Source organism: Octopus bimaculoides, chromosome 26 (genome assembly GCF_046866305.1).
Source record: "Octopus bimaculoides isolate indiv1 chromosome 26, ASM4686630v1, whole genome shotgun sequence".
NCBI lineage: Eukaryota > Metazoa > Mollusca > Cephalopoda > Octopoda > Octopodidae > Octopus > Octopus bimaculoides.
In genome coordinates this window covers 7,405,298-7,426,585 of record NC_142953.1, presented here as the reverse complement: position 1 = coordinate 7,426,585, position 21,288 = coordinate 7,405,298, and the positions used below count along the sequence as shown (strand labels likewise).

The window sequence follows — 21,288 nt, the reverse complement described above, 5'->3', positions numbered from 1 at the left end:
AAAAGAGACTATTTTGAATATTCTATACCAGGGGCTTTCAAACTGTGGTCCGCAAGGACAAGACAGGGGGTCCGTGGACAGCAAATACTTTTTATGGACAATTTGATTTTATATATGTTTTTTAATCGAAATCTTTAATTGACAATAAACCTATTTGTTAAATACTGTTAAATAAATAAATGCAAAAATATATGTTATTTGAAGCAAATATTTATGTATAAATTTCATAAGCGTTTATAAGGGGGTCCCTAAGGTAAAGCCTGAAATATAAAGGGGGTCCGCAAGTCAAAAAGTTTGAAAACCCCTGGACTGGAGCAACATGAAATAAAGTCAGTCTGGCTGGATAAGCTTGGATTTCCAGATAAAGAAATCAGCCAACTTGCCCATTACAAATACAATCTGTAAGCGGAAAAGTAAAAAACTATGCAAGACTTTTCTCAGGATTAACATGTGACGCTGTTTTCGTTATCTACATTCCAACGATGGCGCTTTGAATATTTGTTAGAAACCAGCTCCTTCTTCAAAGGAAGAATTTAAGTAATTAAAAACAGAAAAGAACATATATACATAAAAACGGCGAAGGGGTTAGAGTTCGGGTTTTTGTTATGCCGAAAACGGGTGGTGTGCATATTCAAGCATATACGTAGGATTCGGCACATCTACATACATGCATGCATGTATATATAGATAACAGACGATGGGGTGCCAACTGCACAGGGTGGCCGCTTTATATACGTGTGTTTGCTTTAGACGAAGGTATGTTAAGTTTAAGAAAAGAAGTCGACCAACAAAGCCACCCCACAATGAAGTCAATTGAGCTACCCGACAGTGCGGTCTATGCAGCTTTCTGATTTGGCGGACACCATGATTTATATTCACTTTGGTCACCCTGTACGGGCAGCCTAATAGAAATAACTTCGAATATAAAAATTTTTCTCTGTTCTATAAGACAAAATATATATGAAGTTTACGAAATTTTAAAGTGTTTCGGTAGAAAACACACTAAATAAAAAACGGTGTCCACCAAATCAGAAGGATCCAATAACAGGTCTTGATTCAGGGCTATAGCTTCTCTCATGGGTGCACACGATTGTTTTAACAACAGGTTTGCAGAAAAGCCGGGTAATGTCAGTGTTAACAAATCGAACTGACTTACATTCATTGAATTTGTCGATTAGAAAGTGCAACGGCGAAGACTAATGAAACGTCCCAATGTTTCTCCATTTGAATTTGTCGGAATTTACGTATACACACGACATGCACACACACTCAACAGACGAATGCAAATATATATCCACATATACACGTGTACATACATATATACATGCATAGATACATATATGCGCACACATACACAGAGGTGCATTATATACACAAAAAAAAACCCCTGGAAATATCTTAACTCAAACAAAAAGGACCTGTCACTCTGTTAATTGTCGGCTTCAATTCTGCTAACTTAAAGTAAATATCAAAGACAAATATATATACATTCATACAAATCATATATAGCTATATGCAGATAAGCACATCCATACACTCATGTGTGCGCTGGTGCGTTTGGTTATGTGTGTGTGTGTGTGTGTGTGTATATATATATATATCTATATATAAACATATATATATATATATATATATATATATACACACACACACAAACGTACACTTATATACGACACATACATACTTATATATACACACAGACACAAACGTACACTTATATACGACACATACATACTTATATATACACACAGACACAAACGTACACTTATATACGACACATACATACTTATACACACACACAAAGAATACGGAAAGAGACAAAAAAAGAGATAGATAGATAGAGAGAGAGAGGAGGAAATACAGAGGGAGAGAAAAACAAATGTCTAAATTAGATGGTCACGTAATGAAAAAGTCCTTACTTCAGTGTCACCATGTTTTAACATAGACTCCTCTTCACATTACAATGTGTCGTTCTTGCTTCCATCCCTGACTGTCGTCTCTTGCCACCAGACATAGCGTTAATGTTGTTGTTGTTCTTGTTGTTAGTGAAAGACACTGCTGTTAGGTCTCACCTTTTCTCTCCCTCCCTCTCTCCACTCTTTCTTTCTAACTCCTCTCTCTTTTTCTCATACATCTGTGTTTCTGTCTATATTCACTTAACTCTTTGTACCCCTCTTTCTCCCCCTCACTCTCATGTATCTTTATTTCTGTCTATATTCACTATAACCCTCCTTCTCGTTCTCTCTCCAATACCTCTACCTCTTACCCATTGATTAGTTTTCTCTCTCTCTCTGTCTCTCCTATACACTCTGATGAATTCGCTGTCTTTCTCACTCCCCCCACACTCACATATCTTTGTCTACTTCCACTATAACTCTCTCCCCCTCTCTAGATAGTTCTCTTTCTGTCTGACTGTCTCTGTCTATCAGTCCCCCTCTCTATCTTGCTCCCTCTCTCACTCACTATCTATCTGTGTGTCTGTCACTCTTTCTCTCGCCACTTTCATTAAACTCTCTTTTTCTTCCAAGAAACGGTGACAGCGGTCGTAGTGGTAGTGGTGGAGGTGAGACAGAATGAATAAAAAAAACAAAAAAAAAAACAAGGAACCGCTCTGTATAATAGGTACAAGAGGCATCAAAAAGTGTCGCTCCTTCTGCATTAGTACTGCACACGCACTGATTGTATTGTCCAATATCAAAATTAATGCACAGCTGACGATCATTGCTAACCAACCCAAGCGGTATTTCGTCTGTCTTTACGTTCTGAATTCAAATTTCGCCGAGGTCAACTTTTCCTTTCATCTTTTCGGGGTCGATGAAATTTGAGCAGCCTCCATTCCCTATTAAGTACACAAAATTTTAGGCCCTGTGTCTATAAATCGTTAGCTCGCCGAATAAAATGCTTGGCAGTATTTCGTCTGTCTTTACGTTCTGAGTCCAAATTCTGCCGAGGTCGATTTTTCACACTTCCAAAATGGATGAAATAAGTACCAGTTGAACAGTGTGGTCGACGTAAACGACTAATCACTTCCCCGCAAATTTCAGGCCTTGTGTCCATAATAGAAAGATTATTACGTCGTGTGAGGACGATTCCACAACCTTTTTAAATGGCATATATATATATATGCTTGTGTGTCTGTGTTTGTCCCCCACCAACATCGCTTGACAACCGATGCAGGTGTGTTTACGTCCCCGTATCCTAGCGGTTCGGCAAAAGAGACCGATAGAATAAGTACTAGGCTTACAAAGAATAAGTTCTGGGGTCGATTTGCTCGACTAAAGGCGGTGCTCCAGCATGGCCGTAGTCAAATGACTGAAATAAATATACCATTGGTATAATTTATTGAAATAAATGACCGAAAATTTTCAGGAAGGACATCTTCGCGTAGGAACTAGTTTAGTTTTAGGCTTCTAATATTTTATAATTGGTTCTGTTACAACGAAGGTCCTAGCCTGGCAGACATCAGAATTTTCCAATACTGTAGGAAATACACGCATGATTTTAAGTTTCCCGCGTATTTGAAGAAATTTTCCATTGCAATCCAATATATATGTGTGTGTATATATATATACACTACCTAGACCACACACATTTGTATACACACATACAGACCTCCTACCTTAAGTACACATGCATAGAATTTCCTCCCTCGACCATGCGTACAAACACACACACATACACATACAGACATTAGGCACGCGTATTGAGACATCCATGTACTCATATATACACGCTAACATATATGTGTGCATGTGTGTGTGTATATTTAAATGTTAGTATTATGTATATGTTTGCTTGAGGAATCTGCGCGTGTATAAGAATGTGTAGGGACTATCTCCTACCCATTCTCTCTCTCTCTTTCATTCTATCTGCATAAACACACAGAACATATCCGCACAGACTCATACAATAACACACACACATATGTATACAAACATTACATGTGCTGCACACACACATGTACAAACATTACGGTACACGTGTTGCACACATATACATACGCATATAGGAACAGATACACACACACACTTGCCTAGACGTGTCACACATGCACAGGCACAGAAATACACATACACTATCATAGACGTGCTACATAGACAAGGCACACATACACTACTCTAGATGTGTTACATACACACGCATACACACAAATGGAGAGATAGACTAACACATATAACAGATGTACTACACTGACACATACATATATACACGCATGTATGCACGTACGCACGTAGACACAATACGGCGATCGGACGGAAGTGAAACCTCTAAGTCTGGCAGCAGCTCCCTTACTTTGTATTTGTGTACTTAAAATGGTGAGGCAAATTTGTCTGTCTGTCTGTGGTGTCTTCCTCCCAACCAGTCATCACGGCCGGCACATGCTGTTGCATTAGGAAACACAGACACTCACGCACGCACGCACACACACAAAGACAGGTATAAGTAGATAGACAGATAGATAGATAGATAGACAGACAGGTAGGTAGATAGATAGATAGATAGATAGATAGATAAATAGATAGATAGGTAGACAGATAGCTAGACAGGTAGATAGATATAGGTAGACAGACATAGATAGATAAATAGATAGGTAGACAAATTGGAAGAGAGCGGACAAAGAGACAGCTGTGAAAGACTAAGACAAATGTGTATGTCTATGAATCTGTATGTACGTTTGTATGTATGTATATCTATATCTCGACCGTTGTCCATTGTTTCAAATACATTTTAGCATTGTTGTTCTAGCCTTTTTTAAACAATTACATTATAATTCATCCCAAAGAATCAACCTTTAAATAAGAGTTTTGCTTCCACTAGCGAAAGCTATATGTCATCATCATCATTTAACATCCATTTTCCATGCTGGCATGGGTTGGACGGTTCGACTAGGCTGCACCATACCGCAGTCTGATTTGGCAAAGTTTCTACAGCTGGATGCTCTTCCTAACGCCAACCACTCCGAGAGTGTAGTGGGTGCTTTTTACATGCCACTGGCACAGGGGCCAGAGAGGGCTGGCAACGACCACGATCGGTTGGTGCTTTTATGTGCCACTGGCATGGAAGCCAGTCAAAGTGGGGCTGGGATTGGCCACATATCTTTCAGAAAGCTCCATACCAATTTAACTTTATGCAGCATTCACTGTTATTTTATGCACAGGCAATGTAGGAAGACAGAATAAAGAGGCTCTTGTTAGTTTATCTCAACGAAAAAATAGCTCCCTTTGCTGTTGAATAAAATAAACTCACAGAGGGGAAGTTTCAACGTCTTCCTTCAGTTTCCTTACACCATTTTGTAGTCATTATCTGTAATCTACTCCCAAAACACTTCAGTGGTTCTACTTTGCATCGCTTGAAAACTTACATGTTCTATGATCTTCAAAGTGCAACAACATCCACAATAACCAGCCTTCAATTTGGTTTTCTGTTCCTAGGTTAATCAGAAACATAGATTGCCGTGCTACTCATAAACCTTCTCAAAAAATGTTGCCCATGCTTGGCTGGGGGTTTAGGGATGGGATTTAGGACTAAGATTTAAGGTTAGATTTAGTATGTGGGGGTTACAATTTACAGAAAGCATTTAGGTTTTTTGTGTGCCATAAAGTGAAAGGCTGTTGTTGATGTATTGAAATCTCATTACACATGTACATGACTCATGGGCCAAATAAGTACGTGAATAAATAAAGAGAAAAGTGGACCAGGGTGCCTATTATTTAATTTGAAAAGTATTTTTATTTGAAATCATAATCTGAGGTGGTCATGATAAAATGCATTCAATAGATGCATCTATGTAAATATATCTGCATGTTTACATCATTACTCATACTGACCTAGATACATGCATGTATTTAGAAGTAAATATTATATAACAACTATATATATATATATATATGTATATATATATATATATATATATATATATATATATATATATAAATAAAACTACATCTTAGCAAAATTTATTTGTAAGTGTATTGAATACAATAGTTATAGAATATATATATGGTGGTTTGTCTTACCATCCCTGGTGTATTTTTCTGAAACATAGAGATGTTATGAAAGACATTTCATGTCTGTGTTTGTCCCCCCACCATTGCTTGACAACCGGTGTTGGTTTGTTTATGTAGCCATAACTTAGCGGTTTGGCAAAAGAGGCCGATAGAATAAGTACTAGGCTTACAAAGAATAAGTCCTGGGGTTGATTTGTTTGACTAAAAGGCGGTGCTCCAGCATGGGTGCAGTCAAAATGACTGAAACAAATAAAAGAATATATATATAAATATATATATATATGCATGTGTGTATGTGTGTGTGTATATATATATATATATACATACACACACACACAGACATATATTAATTATTGTTAGTTGTAATGTGACATAAGTTATTCAAGAGTTGAGGGTTTCATAAGTGCTTTGGCACAAATCTCAAAGCCCTCGAGTCACTTATGTGGTTTTATAGCTAATAAATCATATACATATATACACATACACACATACATATACATACAAATACATGTGTGTGTGTGTGTGTGTGTGTGTGTGTGTGTGTAGATATATGTAAACAAAATGTTATAATTATGTCAACTTAAATGCATCAATATGTCATGTATGTGTGTTGTGTTGTATGCTTGTGTGCTAAGTGTGTGTTAGCCATGTATGTATGTGTGGGTGTGCATTATGTATATATATTTATATATATATATGTGTGTGTGATGTGTTATGTATTACACATATGTGTTAGTATGTGTTAGTACGTGTATATATTAGTGTTTACAAAAGCTTGACTATGTTTATCTGACACAACTGTCACTATAATGACAGCAATGTGGAGTCCATGAAGAAATTATGTATCACTGGAACGCAGCAGATTCTGTGTACATAAAGTACATGACATGTTCTCTCTCTCTCTCTCTCTGTATCCCATTATTCTTTGGGGGTTTGAATAATTCACCCCTGGAAACATGGATGCTTTGTTCAACATCCTTAAACAACCCTTATTCAGGAATCTTTCGAGCAGGATGAGCTACTCAACCTGATGAAAATTCTAACTGGACCCCACCTGGAAGGTTATGTACTGTTTATCTTCATATAAGATCACCGTGTTGCACACATATGGTTGTGATGCATGTGCCTGGTGTACCCTTATCAGACGGGTAGTCATGATGGGTATACTGAGCTTCATATATTTCACCCCAGTGTCACTTTGATGGCATGCACCGCTCTCTCAGTCAATAATAACAATAATAATGAAAAATAAAAAGGCATCGCAGAGGCAATGCATACCCTTCATGCACACAAGGATAAAATGAAATTTAATTTAATAAATATATTCTCTGACAAATTCATATTTCAGCAAAATTACATCAAGAGTTATTTCCCCTGTTTATCGTTTATGCATCTGTAACAAAGATAAAAAAAAATCATTTTGATTCAGCTGTCTGTCAGTTTTGAAGATAATCAAACCAAAATTTAATGAATTTGAGCCACTCACCCAATGAGAATTTCTGTCAAATTTGGTGAAAATCTGTTCAGCCGTTTTCTAGTAATTTTGCAAACACACAAAGACAAGCAACTACAATACTGAGCTTCCCCTTACAAGTGCAGGGTAATAATAATAATAATAATAATAGTAAACACTGCACACATCTTATAGTGAAAATAACAATGCCAAAACAAACCACAGCACATGCGGGAGCACCACCTTAAGGGATTTTAGTCGAACCCCAGGACTTATTCTTTGTAAGCCTAGTACTTATAAATATACACACACACATCATCATCGTTTAACATCCGTTTTCCAGGCTGGCATGGGTTGTATGGTTTGACTGAGGTCTGGAAAGCCAGCGGCTGCACCAGGCTCCAATCTGATCTGGCAATGTTTGTACAGCTGGATGCCCTTCTTAACACCAACCACTCTGTGAGTGTAGTGGGTGCTTTTTACATGCCACCGGCACAGGAACCAGTCAGGTGGCCCTGACATATATATATGTGTATTCGTGTATCTATATCTACATATATATATATGTATGTACGTATATATAGCCAAATGGATTGACCCTGAAGACATTGCACCAAAAATTGTGCTAGGTTGCACCTGCAACTTCCTATAATTTGGAATGTGGAGACATGTGCAGGTCATAAAGACCATAATTATATGCTGTATAAAATTGTAAAATAAACAGAAATAAATTTTGAGGATGAACAAGTCTCTATGTTCTATTATTGCTAATACACACACACACACACATACATACATACATACACACATATATACACACATATAGGCATGCATGTGTTTGTGTGTATTTGTGTATCTCTCTCTCTCTCTCTCTCTCTCTCTATATATATATATATATATATATATATATATATATTTATATACTATAATTTTTTGTATAATTAGATATTGTTATATATATATATATATATATATATATACATTAATACTTACATTCTTACATATATTTATATGTAAAATATGTCTGTATACACACACACACACACACAAATATTACAGGAAGTACAAAAGCATCATGAGAGGGAGAGAAAGAGAGAGAGATAGAGATAGGGAAGAGGGTGATGAGTTAATCTTACAGGTTGAACGAGACTTCGCAGATGACAATGGATCAAAGGATTATGACAAGGAAATGATATGCTTTAGGCAGAACCTATCTAAATGAAGACATCAGGCCATAATGCACGATGTGTATGTGAACACTCACTTATACTCACACACACAAACACACAGAATCTATTACTGAAATGAATAATTTTCAACAAGTATATGCGCAGGTTCCGGGTTCAGTCCCACTGCGTGGCACCTTGGGCAAGTGTCTTCTACTATAGCCTCGGGCCAACCAAAGCCGTGTGAGTGGATTTGATGATGATGATGATGATGGTGGTGGTGGTGGTGGTGATGATAGTGATGGTGATGATGATGATGATGAGGATGTTCCTTGTTGGGATCTGAGTACAGAATGTAAGAGAATACAAGGAAAAAACATCACAAGACATTGGCCAAAATTCTTGCTGATGAAGCTAAGATAGGCTGAAAGCAGAACGTTTGAGGGAGAGGTTTGTAAGTTACTTTACTTGGTACTAAGTTTTCTTGGTATATGTGTTTGTATTCCCACCTCACTGCTTTACATCTGGAACTGGTTTGCTTACATTCCCCTAACTTAGCAGTTGGGCAAAAAATGCTGATGGATGAAGTACGAGTTATTAAAAAAATTTATAAATACTGGACTTGATTTGTTTGACTCAACCCTTCAAGGCTGTGTCCCATCATGGCTGCAATCCAATGACCGAAGCAAGCAAACAATAAAAAAGTTTTTAAAAAAAACCAACAAAAATTAAGGTTGGATTTGAATGAGATTTGGCTGCTATTTCTAGTAAGTTGAGCTTGTAGCCTCTGTGAGGTGGTGAAGCAAGTTGTTTTGTGTGTTTTCTTTTTTTGTTTTTCTCTGATATAGGCGCAGACGTGGCTGTATGGTAAGAAGCTTGTTTCCCAACTACATGTTTCCAGGTTCAGTCCCACTGTGTGGCACCTTGGGCAAGTGTCTTCTACTATAGCTTCAGGCTGACCAAAGCCTTGTGAGAGGATTTGATTGATGGAAACTGAAAGAAGCCTGCCGTATATATATAATTTTTATATGTGTCTTTGTGTCTGTGTTTGTCCCCCACCCACTAGTGTAGCTAGAGTGTGTACAGCCCGGTGGGTGAGGGCCTTCCGTTTGCCACCCCAGGACACCACAAAAAACACATACTGCCTACAGCAATAGCCTACAACAGGATGAAAAGTTCCTCCCTTTTAAAAGTGCCCCCACCACCACTTGACAACCAGTAGTGGTGTGTGTATGTCCCTCTAATCTAGCAGTTCGGCAAAAGCGACTGATAGAACGAGTACCAGTCATAAAAAATAAAGGTACAGGGTCCAATTCATTCGACTAAAAACTCTTGAAGGCGGTCGCCCGGCATGGCCATAATAAAAGAAGAAAAGATACGACGTAGTGGAGGAAAGACTATCAACAGGGCCTTCCAGGCAGGTGGATGAGAGGGAGGATGCTATCTTTAGACTTCGTCCCGGATGCCTGTAGCAGAATGGACCCTGTCAAAAACACTCAAGGACCAAATAGAGATGCTGAACCAGGCTAGCGCAGATTAAGATGGGAGTTGTATTATAGAGAGAGACTACAATGAACTGGATGTACAGAGGGAGAAAGAGAGGGAGAGTGAAAGAGAGAGGGAGAGGAGGAGTAAAGAGGCAGAGGATGAGAGAGATGAGGGGTGTTATAGAGAGGTGCAGAAGAAGGCAAAGGACTGTTTGTGTTTTGTGTTGTGATGTAATTGGAGGAAACTTTTGAGAGAATTGTTGAGGAAAACATCGGTTAAACAAAATAGCTTACAGGTGAGCATGACGGGTCGCCAGGTGGATGAGAGGTAAAAAGAAACACAAGGTGGACAGAAGTGGACACTGGCTGGAGAGATGTGAAGGCTGAGTGGATAGAAGTGGGCACTGAGGAGACAGGCGTGAATCTGAGAGAGAGTGAGAGAGAGAGAGAGAGAGAGAGAGACAAACGTGTACCATTGGAAGGACACCGGGTTGACAGAAAGGAAACACAAGTTGGATATAGATACGGCGGACAGAGGTAGACAGACACAGATTGGACACAGAAGTGGACACTGGATAGTTAGACAGGAATGAACACACACATACATACGCGCGTACACACACACAAAGAATGTCACCATTTGAAATATAGATACAAATGTATAGTTATTATTTATAAATAACAGTTATTCACTGGATACCGGAGTAATAGTAATAACAGTGCATACGAGGGGCTGATGGTGATGGTGATGGTGTAAGAGGTGGTGGGGGTGACAGTGGCGGCAGTGGTGGAAGTAGTAGTGGTAGCGGTGATAGAGATGATGGCGGCGGTAAAGGCTGTGGTGGTGGTAGAGGTGGTGATGGTAGTAACTGTACTGTTATAATGGTAGTGTCGGTGGTTGGGTTGCGACGATGGTCCCGTGGTGGTGCGTAGAGTTTAATAGTGGTGTTGACAGTGGTGTAAAGGTGGTAGTGGTGGCTATTGTGTTTATGCTGTTGTGGTGGTGATGGTAGTGCTGTTAGTGGTTATGATCTAGTGGTGTGTTGGTGGCGGTGGTGGTGATGTGATAGTGGCGGTGTTGTCGTAGCGTTGGCAACGTTACGGTAGCGGCGGTTGTAGTGATGTGGTGTTTTGTCGGTGGAGGTGATGTTGCCCATATTGTTGGAGTTGTCGTTTAGTTCTTAATCAGTACCCAGAGAGTAGTCTCATAATCAGAGACCGGCAATCTTTCGGTATTAGTCTATGACGTCACCAGTAAGTGTGCGACATTGTTTCATCTACTCGACAAGCTGAACAGTGACACTCGCACACACACACACACACTGACTCTTGACTGACGTCATATACAAATACCGAAATATTGGCCTCAGGAGACTTCCAGCAAAAAGTACCATGCTGTATTTTTTGGCAGGTATAGTGTACCTTAAACTACATTAGACAAAGTGACCTTTTATAAGACAGTAGGTGACAGGAAGGAAAAGGAGATTTGACTGCTACTTTTAGCATGTCGACTGACTCTCTCGTTGCCTTGTGTTGATTTTGTAATTGTTGATGGTGGTAGCGATGTTGTTGATACTGTTGTTGTTATTGATGTTGTTAAATGCTGATGTAACTGTTGGTGATTATAGTCCCAGGGTTGTCCAGATCGAGCAGACCTATGGTCAAAAATCATAAATCATTCAAGCCATGACCATCCCAACTTTGGCTGCTATTTCTAGCAGATTAAGTGACCGCAGAGAGAGTGACTGCCTCGTTGACTGTGGACGTTGTTAATGTTGATGTTGCTGTTGGTGGTGCTGGTGATGATGTTGTTGATTGTTGATATTGATAATGTTTATATTGATAATACTGATGATGTTGGTGATGATGGCTGATGCCGATGCTGTTAGAAATAATTAACATACATGAAGTACATGCAATTATTCTGCCCTCACAATTTGTACAAAACAAACAGAAAAAATTAAAGAAAAGGAAAAAAGAATCTAAAATACATCCAAGTTTGTTTACCGTGTTGTAACACCAGCTTAAGTAATCACAGCTCTAAGCGGAGATCGTCCTGGTATGGGAGAGCTTAGGTAACCAGAATAAACGGAGGCTGTCCGAGTTGGAGTGAGCTTAGGTAAGCACGAATTTAGCGAAGGTCGTCCAAGAGACAGGGAGCTTAGGTAACCACAATTAACGGAGTTCGTCCTGGTTTGAGGGAACAAAATAAACCACAACTTGACAACACTTTTCTTACAATCAACTCTGAATATTGAATGGAGAATTTGCAGCATTCTGATTGGTTGAAACTCACACTCCTCCTGGCTTCTCCCTTCTTATCCACCCTCTCTCATATCATTCTTCTCTCTCTCGCCCCCTCATACCACTTCACTCAACATTACGGCCTCTTTTACTTTCTCTCATTTTCTTTCTCATCTCATTCTCTTTAATCCACATGCTATCTCCTTTTCTTATTTTCCCCCTCTCTGTCACCCTTTCTATCTACTTCACTCCGAATAGACCACTTCTCTTTATCCTCCATTTCCTCTCTTGTTTCATTCTCCTTCAGTCAGCATACTATCTCTTCTCGTTCCCCCCTCTCTATCCATGACTTCTTTCTATCTACACGACGCTCTCTATCTATTTCTCCATTTCCCACTCTCTTTTGCCCCTTCAGTCCACTTCACTCAACATACTACCTCTTCTTCTTCTTCTTTATAGATGTCTCCCCTATTTTCCCTCTTATTCTCATTCCTCTTCAGTCGGCATCTCCTTTCCTTTTCCCCCTCTCTGCCTGTCTTTCTTTCTATCTACACAACACCTCCACTTCTCACTGTCTGTCTTTCTTTCTCTCTCTCTCTCTCTCTCTCTCTCTCTCGCTATATATATATATATATATATATATATATATTCTGTTTCTAAGTCTCTTTCTCCTTCACTCCTACACATTAACCTTCCACACATCTCTCTATTTTTAATCTCCATCACACTCACACTCTTCCTCTCTCTCTCTCTCTCTCTCTACTACACACTCAGTCTCTTTCTCTCTAACTTTCCTCCTCTCTATAACTACGTCAATACCACACAGATTTCACCCTCCTTTTAAATCTCACACCGCCTCCCTCTTACTTCTACTCATTGCTCTTTTTCCCATTTTGAGTTCTTCTGTCTCTCTCTCTTTCATCTCACTCCTCATTCTCCTTCGCATCTGATCGACAGACATAAGGAGAAAGACAGCTTGAGACAGATAGAAAGATAGATAGACAGATAAATAGATAAACAGATCGATAAATGTATTGGTTTCAAATCTTTGGTACAAGACCAGCAATCAGGGAAATTGGTAAGTCGATTACATCGATCCCAAGGTTCAACTAGTACGTATTTTATCGCACCCGAAAGGGCAAAAGGCAAAATCGACCACGGCGGAATTTGAACTCAGAACGTAAAGACTGACAAAATACCGCTAAGCATTTTGCCCGGCATGCTAACAATTATGACACAAGACCCGCGATTTCGAGGGAGGGGGTAAGTCGATTAGATCGACCCCAGTGTTCGTCTGGTACTTATTTTAACGACTCCGAAAAGATGAACGAACAAAGAGGACCTCGGCGGAGTTTGAACTCAAAATATAGACAAACGAAATGCTACCAAGCATTTTGCCCGGCGTGCTAACGTTCCTGCCGGCTCGCCGCCTTAAATAGATAGATGTAGTGAAAGATAAATAGTAAACATTACACAAACACACACACACGCTCGCACACACAGAGACACAGACGCATACACACACATACAGATAAGGAACAATAACATACACATATATATATATACGTAACATACACATATTTATACATACATAGAGGGACATACACATACCTATATATACCAACATACTAACCATCCATCCATATATATATATATATATATATATATATATATATATATATATATATATATATATATATATATATATATATATATATATATATATATATATATATATATATATATATATATATATATATACACATCCTTTTATTGTTTCTTTGGTTTCTTTTGCTGTGGCCATGCTAGGACCCCATCTTCAAGCTTTTAGTTGATCATATCAACTCCGGTACTGATTTCTGTCAAATATGCAATTTATCGATCTGTTTTTACCTAATCGTTGTGTAAAAGAAAATTAAAAGGACACAACAAAACAGCAACACCGGCTTACCGGTCTAAAAACCGGTGTAGCATATGTGGTAAACCTCAACACACGTGCACATGCAATATCACAGGTATATTATCAAACGGTTAGTGTTATCAAAATTAACGAAGATAACATTATTTATCGTCTAGTTAATGTTATCAGGCCTGTTATTACCACCTAAAGATTCCATTCCAAAGTGATCATAATAAGCGGTTTATATATATATATATATATATATATATATATAATAATAATAATAATATTAGGGACAAAATCCAAAATTACAGGTAAAAACTCAATTAAAATCAATTTATAAAAAATTAAAATTAAATTGAGCTTTTCAGAGTAAAATATATATAAATATATAGTTTTAGGGAAAAGAACCAGTTGATTTTCATCGATGAGTTCATGAACCTTGGTTCTTTTCCCTAAAACTATATATATATATATATATATATATATAATACAAATGATATATGAGCATATGCATGTATATATGTACATACCTACATCTACATCTATATATAGATGCATATCCGGGTATAGGACGTCAAAAACGTGGACAAAAAAAGGAACGGGAACATAAACAAAGCAAAAAAAAAAACGAACTTTTTTTTACGGACAACAGAATGAACAGATAGGAAAAGAGACAAGCCACTTATGGAACTTTTCCTTCATCAGCTGCCTCTATTCTAAACTAGGCGTTTCGAAGATATATATATATATATATATATATATATCATAAGATTTTTAAACTTTTAAATTTTCATATTCATATCGAATTTGAAGTCTCTGTCTCTTTTGAATATGAAAATTTAAAAGTTTAAAAATCTTATGATATAAATATAAACTGTGAGAACGACCCTTAAGGAATCTAATTAATGATCTCCTAAGGTAAGTTCTTATGCTATATTGGTAACGGTTGCTACATCCTCGGAAAAAAATTATTATATATATATATATATATATATAGGTGATTAAAGTCAAAATAAGCAACAAGGATATCCAAAGTTAATGCAGTACGATCGTTTCATGCGACTCCATTTAGTTAAATGAAGTCGCATGAAACGATCGTACTGCATTAACTTTGCATATCCTTGTTTGCTTATTTTGACTTTAATCACCTTATTTTGAAACTGTATAGATAGTACCATACTTAATTCTGGTGCCTAAACTTAAGTACCATATTCACCTGAATCTATCTATCTATCTATATATATATATATATATATATATATATATATATATATATAGATAGATAGATATAGATATAGATATAGACATATATATATATATATGCATACATATATATATATGTATATATGTATTGTGTGTGTGTAGATAGAGATGCATAAAAAGAAATGTTGAAATAAGTTAGAGATCGATAGACAGATGATAAATGAAAATTCTGTCTGCCTGTGTATATGCATTGTGTATATCTACACACTCTCACACACACACACACACACAGAACGAGAGATGTTGTGTATGAGCTTATGAGATGGATAGACAGCAGACAGGCAGACAGACAAATTGACAAAGAAATAGCTAAAAATAAGTTGGGAAGTTATCTTCTTTCTTTTACTAGCGAAATTGTGTGTTCCATATGTAATTCACCAGCCGACAATAGTACAGTATCAGCCAAGACGCATATTAACTAAACAGTTGTAGAAAATACTCAATATCATACGTGTGAATGTGGTCGCTTAACCATGTGTATACACACACACACACACACACACACACACACACACACACACACACACAGATGCGCGCGCACGCACACTATCAAAGCAGTTTTATTATATTTTGTATATAAGAACAACCTGCTGCCGGCTGTCATTTTTAACAGACACATACGTACATATACATACGTACACGCATACATGCAAGCATACATACATACATACATGCACACACTGCTACATCTGTTTGTGTGTGCGTGTGCGTGCACACATGCATATGTATATACGTAAGTATGTACATATACGTGTGTATATATGCATATATATATCATTTATATATATATATATATATATTATATATATATATAATTATTATATATATATATATATATATATATATATATATATATATATATTAATATAAACAGTACTTCTACAAATATAAATATATACAGCGTCCTACACACCAGATGATATCGAATTTTCACTCCTACACACAAACACACACACATTCTACATACATACATACATTAACAGGCAGACCAAAATACGGCATACCTACACGAGTGTGCAACCCATTTTGCAACTTCCATTTTGTTTCCTCATAACTTCCAGAAAAATGGATATTTCTTTAATGAAATTTTCCACAAATACGCTTCAGATGATGATGGATTCCGATTATATCGGAATTTGTTGCAAAAAAGATTTCCAAAGGTGGGGAGAAATGTTTCAAAAAATTTACTCGAGTTGGATTTGTTTCCTCATGTTTTTCCCCAACAAATGGATATTTTTTAATGAAATTTTCTACAATTATACTTCAGATGAAGTAGATTCTGATTATGTCCGAGGAAAGGGAGAGGAGTTACGGAAAATTCACATAACTTGGCTTTGTTTCCTTATAGCTTTCCGAAAAATTGATAATTTTTTTAAAGAACTTTTCAATGAATACCTTTCAGATACCTTTCCGATATAATCGTGTATATTACTATTATATCGGAATTCAATATGAACAAAAAAAAAAAAGAAGAAACAGCTTGGTTCGCACACATACATACCGATACAAGAAAGGAATTTGGAGATTTCGGAAAAATTCTTTTCTTTTCTGCTCTAGGCACAAGGCCCGAAACTTTAGAACGTCTTTGAAGAAGGTCTACTTTAGAGTACATCGGTGCCGGTGAGACAAGAAGGGACCCGTTACTAGTGACTATTTGGAGGTCGTCTTCTTAAATAAAAGAAAAGAAAAATTCATAGCTAGGCACAGGCATGGCTGTATGGTTAAGAATCTCGCTTTGGAAGCACGTGGGCTTCAGGTTCAGTCCCACTGCGCGGCACCTTTGGTAATTGTCTTCTACTAAAGTTCCGAAATTTGAACTCTGAACGCAAAACAACGGACGGAATACCGCTAAGCATTTTGTCCGGCGTGCTAACGATTCTGCCAGCTCGCAGACTTGTATATATGTATGTATGTGTGTGTGTGTGTGTGTGCGTATATCTTTTATTTTTTACTTGTTTTAGTCATTTGACTGCGGCCACGCTGGGGCACCGCCTTGTAGGGTTTTAGTCGAAGAAATCGACATAAAGACTCGCGCGCGCATACTTGCGTCCGCGCATCCACCACCACCACCATCACCATCACCGTAACTACCGCAACCTCCAGTACTACAATCACTTTTACCACCACCAAAACCACCACAACCACCACCACTACCACCACCACCACCACAACCGCCATCACTACCACTACCACCACTTTCATGAAAGCTAGAAATTTCCACAAACCTGGAAAAATACGCTTGATCGTAACCAATCCCCACCCCCACACACACACGTATACTCATACACACGCGCGCGGGCGTGCAATCACCGCCACCACCACAGCTACGACGTCAACCACCACCACTATCACCACCACCGCCACCACTTTCACAGTGTCCACAAATTTCCACAAAGCTGGAGAAACACACTTGATCGTAAACAAACACACTCACGGACACACACACACACACACACACATACACACACACACACACACACACGCGCGCACACATACACACACAGAGCCACCACCACCACCACCACCACCATCATCACCATCATCCCCACCACCACCATCATCACCACCACCTCCATCATCACCATCACCATCACCACTACATCCACCACCTTTAAACGGAGAAATTAACAAAAAAATTCCAGACCCCTACCACATCACATGTTCAGCTCCCCAGTCTTTGATGTTGTTGTTAATGTTTAACCCCAGGTCAAACCTGATCGAGCAAACCTAACATTACGTTCGTCACCAGCAGAATTTTGTTCTACGGAAGTGTCTGACGATTTTCAGACGTTTTGAACCAGTGTTTCTCAACCATTTTTTTTTGTTTGTTTTTTTTTTTACCTATGGACTCTTTTGATCCCTATTTTACTCCACTGGACCCGATGTTTAAAAAAAAAATGTCCCGTTATTAGGAATTGTATTTTTTTTATCTTTTACTTGTTTCAGCCGTTAGACTGCGGCCATGCTGGAGCACCGCCTTGAAAAAGTTTTAGTCGAAGGTATCGCCTGGTACTTATTCTATCGATTCTTTTACCGAACTGCTAAGTTACGTGGGACATAAGCCGAATGCAATTCTACTACAACTACTACTACTACTACTACTACTACTACTACTACTAATCAGATGGTAGTTCTTCGAAGGTCACCAATAAAACAAGAACATTTGATGCTTTCCCCGCTAAATTAACAGCTCTAACCTTACTCCTCCAGATTCTCCAGGCAATAAATTTCAACGACACCATATACAGCATAATGACCGTCTCACAATCAACATAATTAACAACACGGGAATAATGAGTGGTTGAAGACGATGAAGCGCTGTTGAGAATGTGTTATAATTACTTAAAAGATAATAAGACGGCGAACTAGCAGAAACGTTAGCACGCCGGGCGAAATTGCTTAGAGGTATATCATCTGTCTTTACGTTCTGAGTTCAAATTCCGCCGAGGTTGACTTTGCTTTTCATCCTTTCGGGGTCGATAAATTAAGTACCAGTTGTGTACTGGAGTCGATCTGATCGACTGCCCCCCTCCCTCCCCCCAAAATTTCGGACCTTGTGCCTAGAGTAGAAAGCAATATATAGCACACTCAAGGCGGCGAGCTGGCAGAAACGTTAGCACGCCGGGCGAAATTGCTTAGCGGTATTTCGTCTGCCGTTACGTTCTGAGTTCAAATTCCGCCGAGGTCGATTTAGCCTTTCATCCTTTCGGAGTCGATCAGATAAGTTACCAGTTACGCACTGGAGGTCGATGTAATCGACTTAATCCCTTTGTTTGTCCTTGTTCGTCCCCTCTATGTTTAGCCCCTTGTGGGCAATAAAGAAATAAGAAACGTTAGCACGCCGTCCGAAGTGCTTAGCAGATCATATGCTTTTTCTTCTTACACCGAAAATCTTAACAAAAGAAGAGTATAGTTCTATGTGGTAGTCCTCACCGAAATTCACTAACCTAACCCTAACCCTAACCCTAACCCTTACCGTCCAACACCAGCTTCCACTGCTACCAACACCACTACAAAAACCACCAGGCAGGTAATAAAATTTACAACAGGACAACATGACAGCACTTGTCACTTATTATTGCACTCAAGGAGATACTTCAAGAAGTTGGTGAGAGGAAAACCCTCGCCCTTGTTCACAAAAATGTTTCTTTAACCTGAACACGAGGACATAAATTACGCTGTATAAGTAAGGCAGAAGTATGTAGGGTATGTATAAGTATATGCGCTGCCCAGTAAAGCCGGAATATCTTCACTATAATAATAATAATAATAATAATAATAATAATAATAATAATTGCATGCCGCAGTACCAGGCAGTGGCTCTCATGGCTTCTGATTTTAACTGACTGGAAGTGTTACCATGTACATTGTTTTGTCTTGGTATATAAGATGGGCTACAGCAAATATTCTGCTCAATACCACAGATTTGCTTGTCAGTTGTTTGACCTTAACCAGTTGAGTATGTCCCTTGGTGGCTGACAATATGTGCATCTCTGATCACGAGCAGAAGTAGTGGGGGAGCATCGTAGCCATATGTTGAGAGGAATACTTTGGGGTTTGAATAATTCACCTTTGGAAACATGGGTGTTTCGTTCAACATCCTTAAACAAACCTTATTTAGGAACATGCTGGGGCAATACTTCGCAAGGTGTTGTCAATCGAATAGACCCCTGTATATATATATATATATCTTTATTCTGCTACTCACTTTAACCTTTTTTCTTTGTTTGACTTTCTAAGTGAGACAACACATAATCACTCGAACACCATCTGCTCACGCTGCTGTGCAGTGAGAACCTTAAGCCACATGTCGCGAATCCAACTTCTTGCACACAAAGTCAAGCCTACGCCTTCACGTAGAATCTTCTCTGTGAAGTGGTTTATTTATTATTGTTATTGTTTTAAAATTTTGTTGAGTAGGATTTTCCAATGTCTTATGCTGAGAGATCTGTGTCAGCAGTAATTCCATATCTCTCTTCAACTTTATTAGCTGTCGTAATAATAATATCATTTACGTGTTCGTAAACGTGAGCAAAATACTTGTTGACGTTTCCTTTTTTTCTGCCAGAGATTTAGCTTCATTGTTCCAATGAAAGTCTTGTGTAATAAATATTAACACAGATATTAACACAGATATGAAAGGCCACGGTCGTACACCTCCATTAATGAGAAATATAACCTTCTTACTTTTTCCCCATGTTGTTGGAATTTCCAGTAACACTGAGCAGCTTTTGAGTTCTTACACCTACCCTGCGGAGGTCAATTCTATGTATGTATGTATGTATGTATGTATGTATGTATGTATGTTATCAATCAGTTTCATTTCTGTATTTCTTGTCCATAGAGAAAGAGACGGACTCTAACATAGATTCAAGGCTCCTTCATTGGAACTTTTATCAACATCATCTAGGTATTTGTGCATGCGTGGGCGTGTGTGTGTGCAGTATTTGGTGTTAGTGTATGCGCAGATTTGTATGTTTGTTTTATGGATGCGTTTTTATGTATATATTTTCATGTCTAGATGCATGCATATGTATTTATATGCTAAATTTTTGGAAAGTTTTACATATCTTTACAGTTCTATTGATTATGTATGTATGTATGTATGTATGTATGTATATATATATATATATATATATATATATATATATATACATATACAGTGTGTGCATATATATGCATGTATATATACAGTGTGTGTCCATATATATGTATGTGTGTATGTAATATATATGCCTCTATGTATATATGCGTGCATGCATAT

The 21,288-nt window shown here is 38.1% G+C and overlaps 1 protein-coding gene across 4 annotated transcripts in view; it reads right to left on the bottom strand.

Moving 5' to 3' along the window:
* The window catches only part of LOC106872367 (uncharacterized), a 101,593-nt gene that overhangs the window by 33,226 nt on the left and 47,079 nt on the right, over nt 1-21,288 (bottom strand). Inside the window, exon 1 of one of the 4 annotated variants that reach the window (XM_089342599.1) lies at nt 12,122-12,386. The exons of 2 other annotated variants lie outside the window; for them this stretch is intronic. The gene's annotated coding sequence lies outside the window, so the exon portion shown is untranslated. Of the gene's footprint in view, nt 1-1,919; nt 2,155-12,121; nt 12,387-21,288 lie in introns of those variants that run through there. One more of the 4 variants, XM_089342597.1, reaches the window with a different exon arrangement.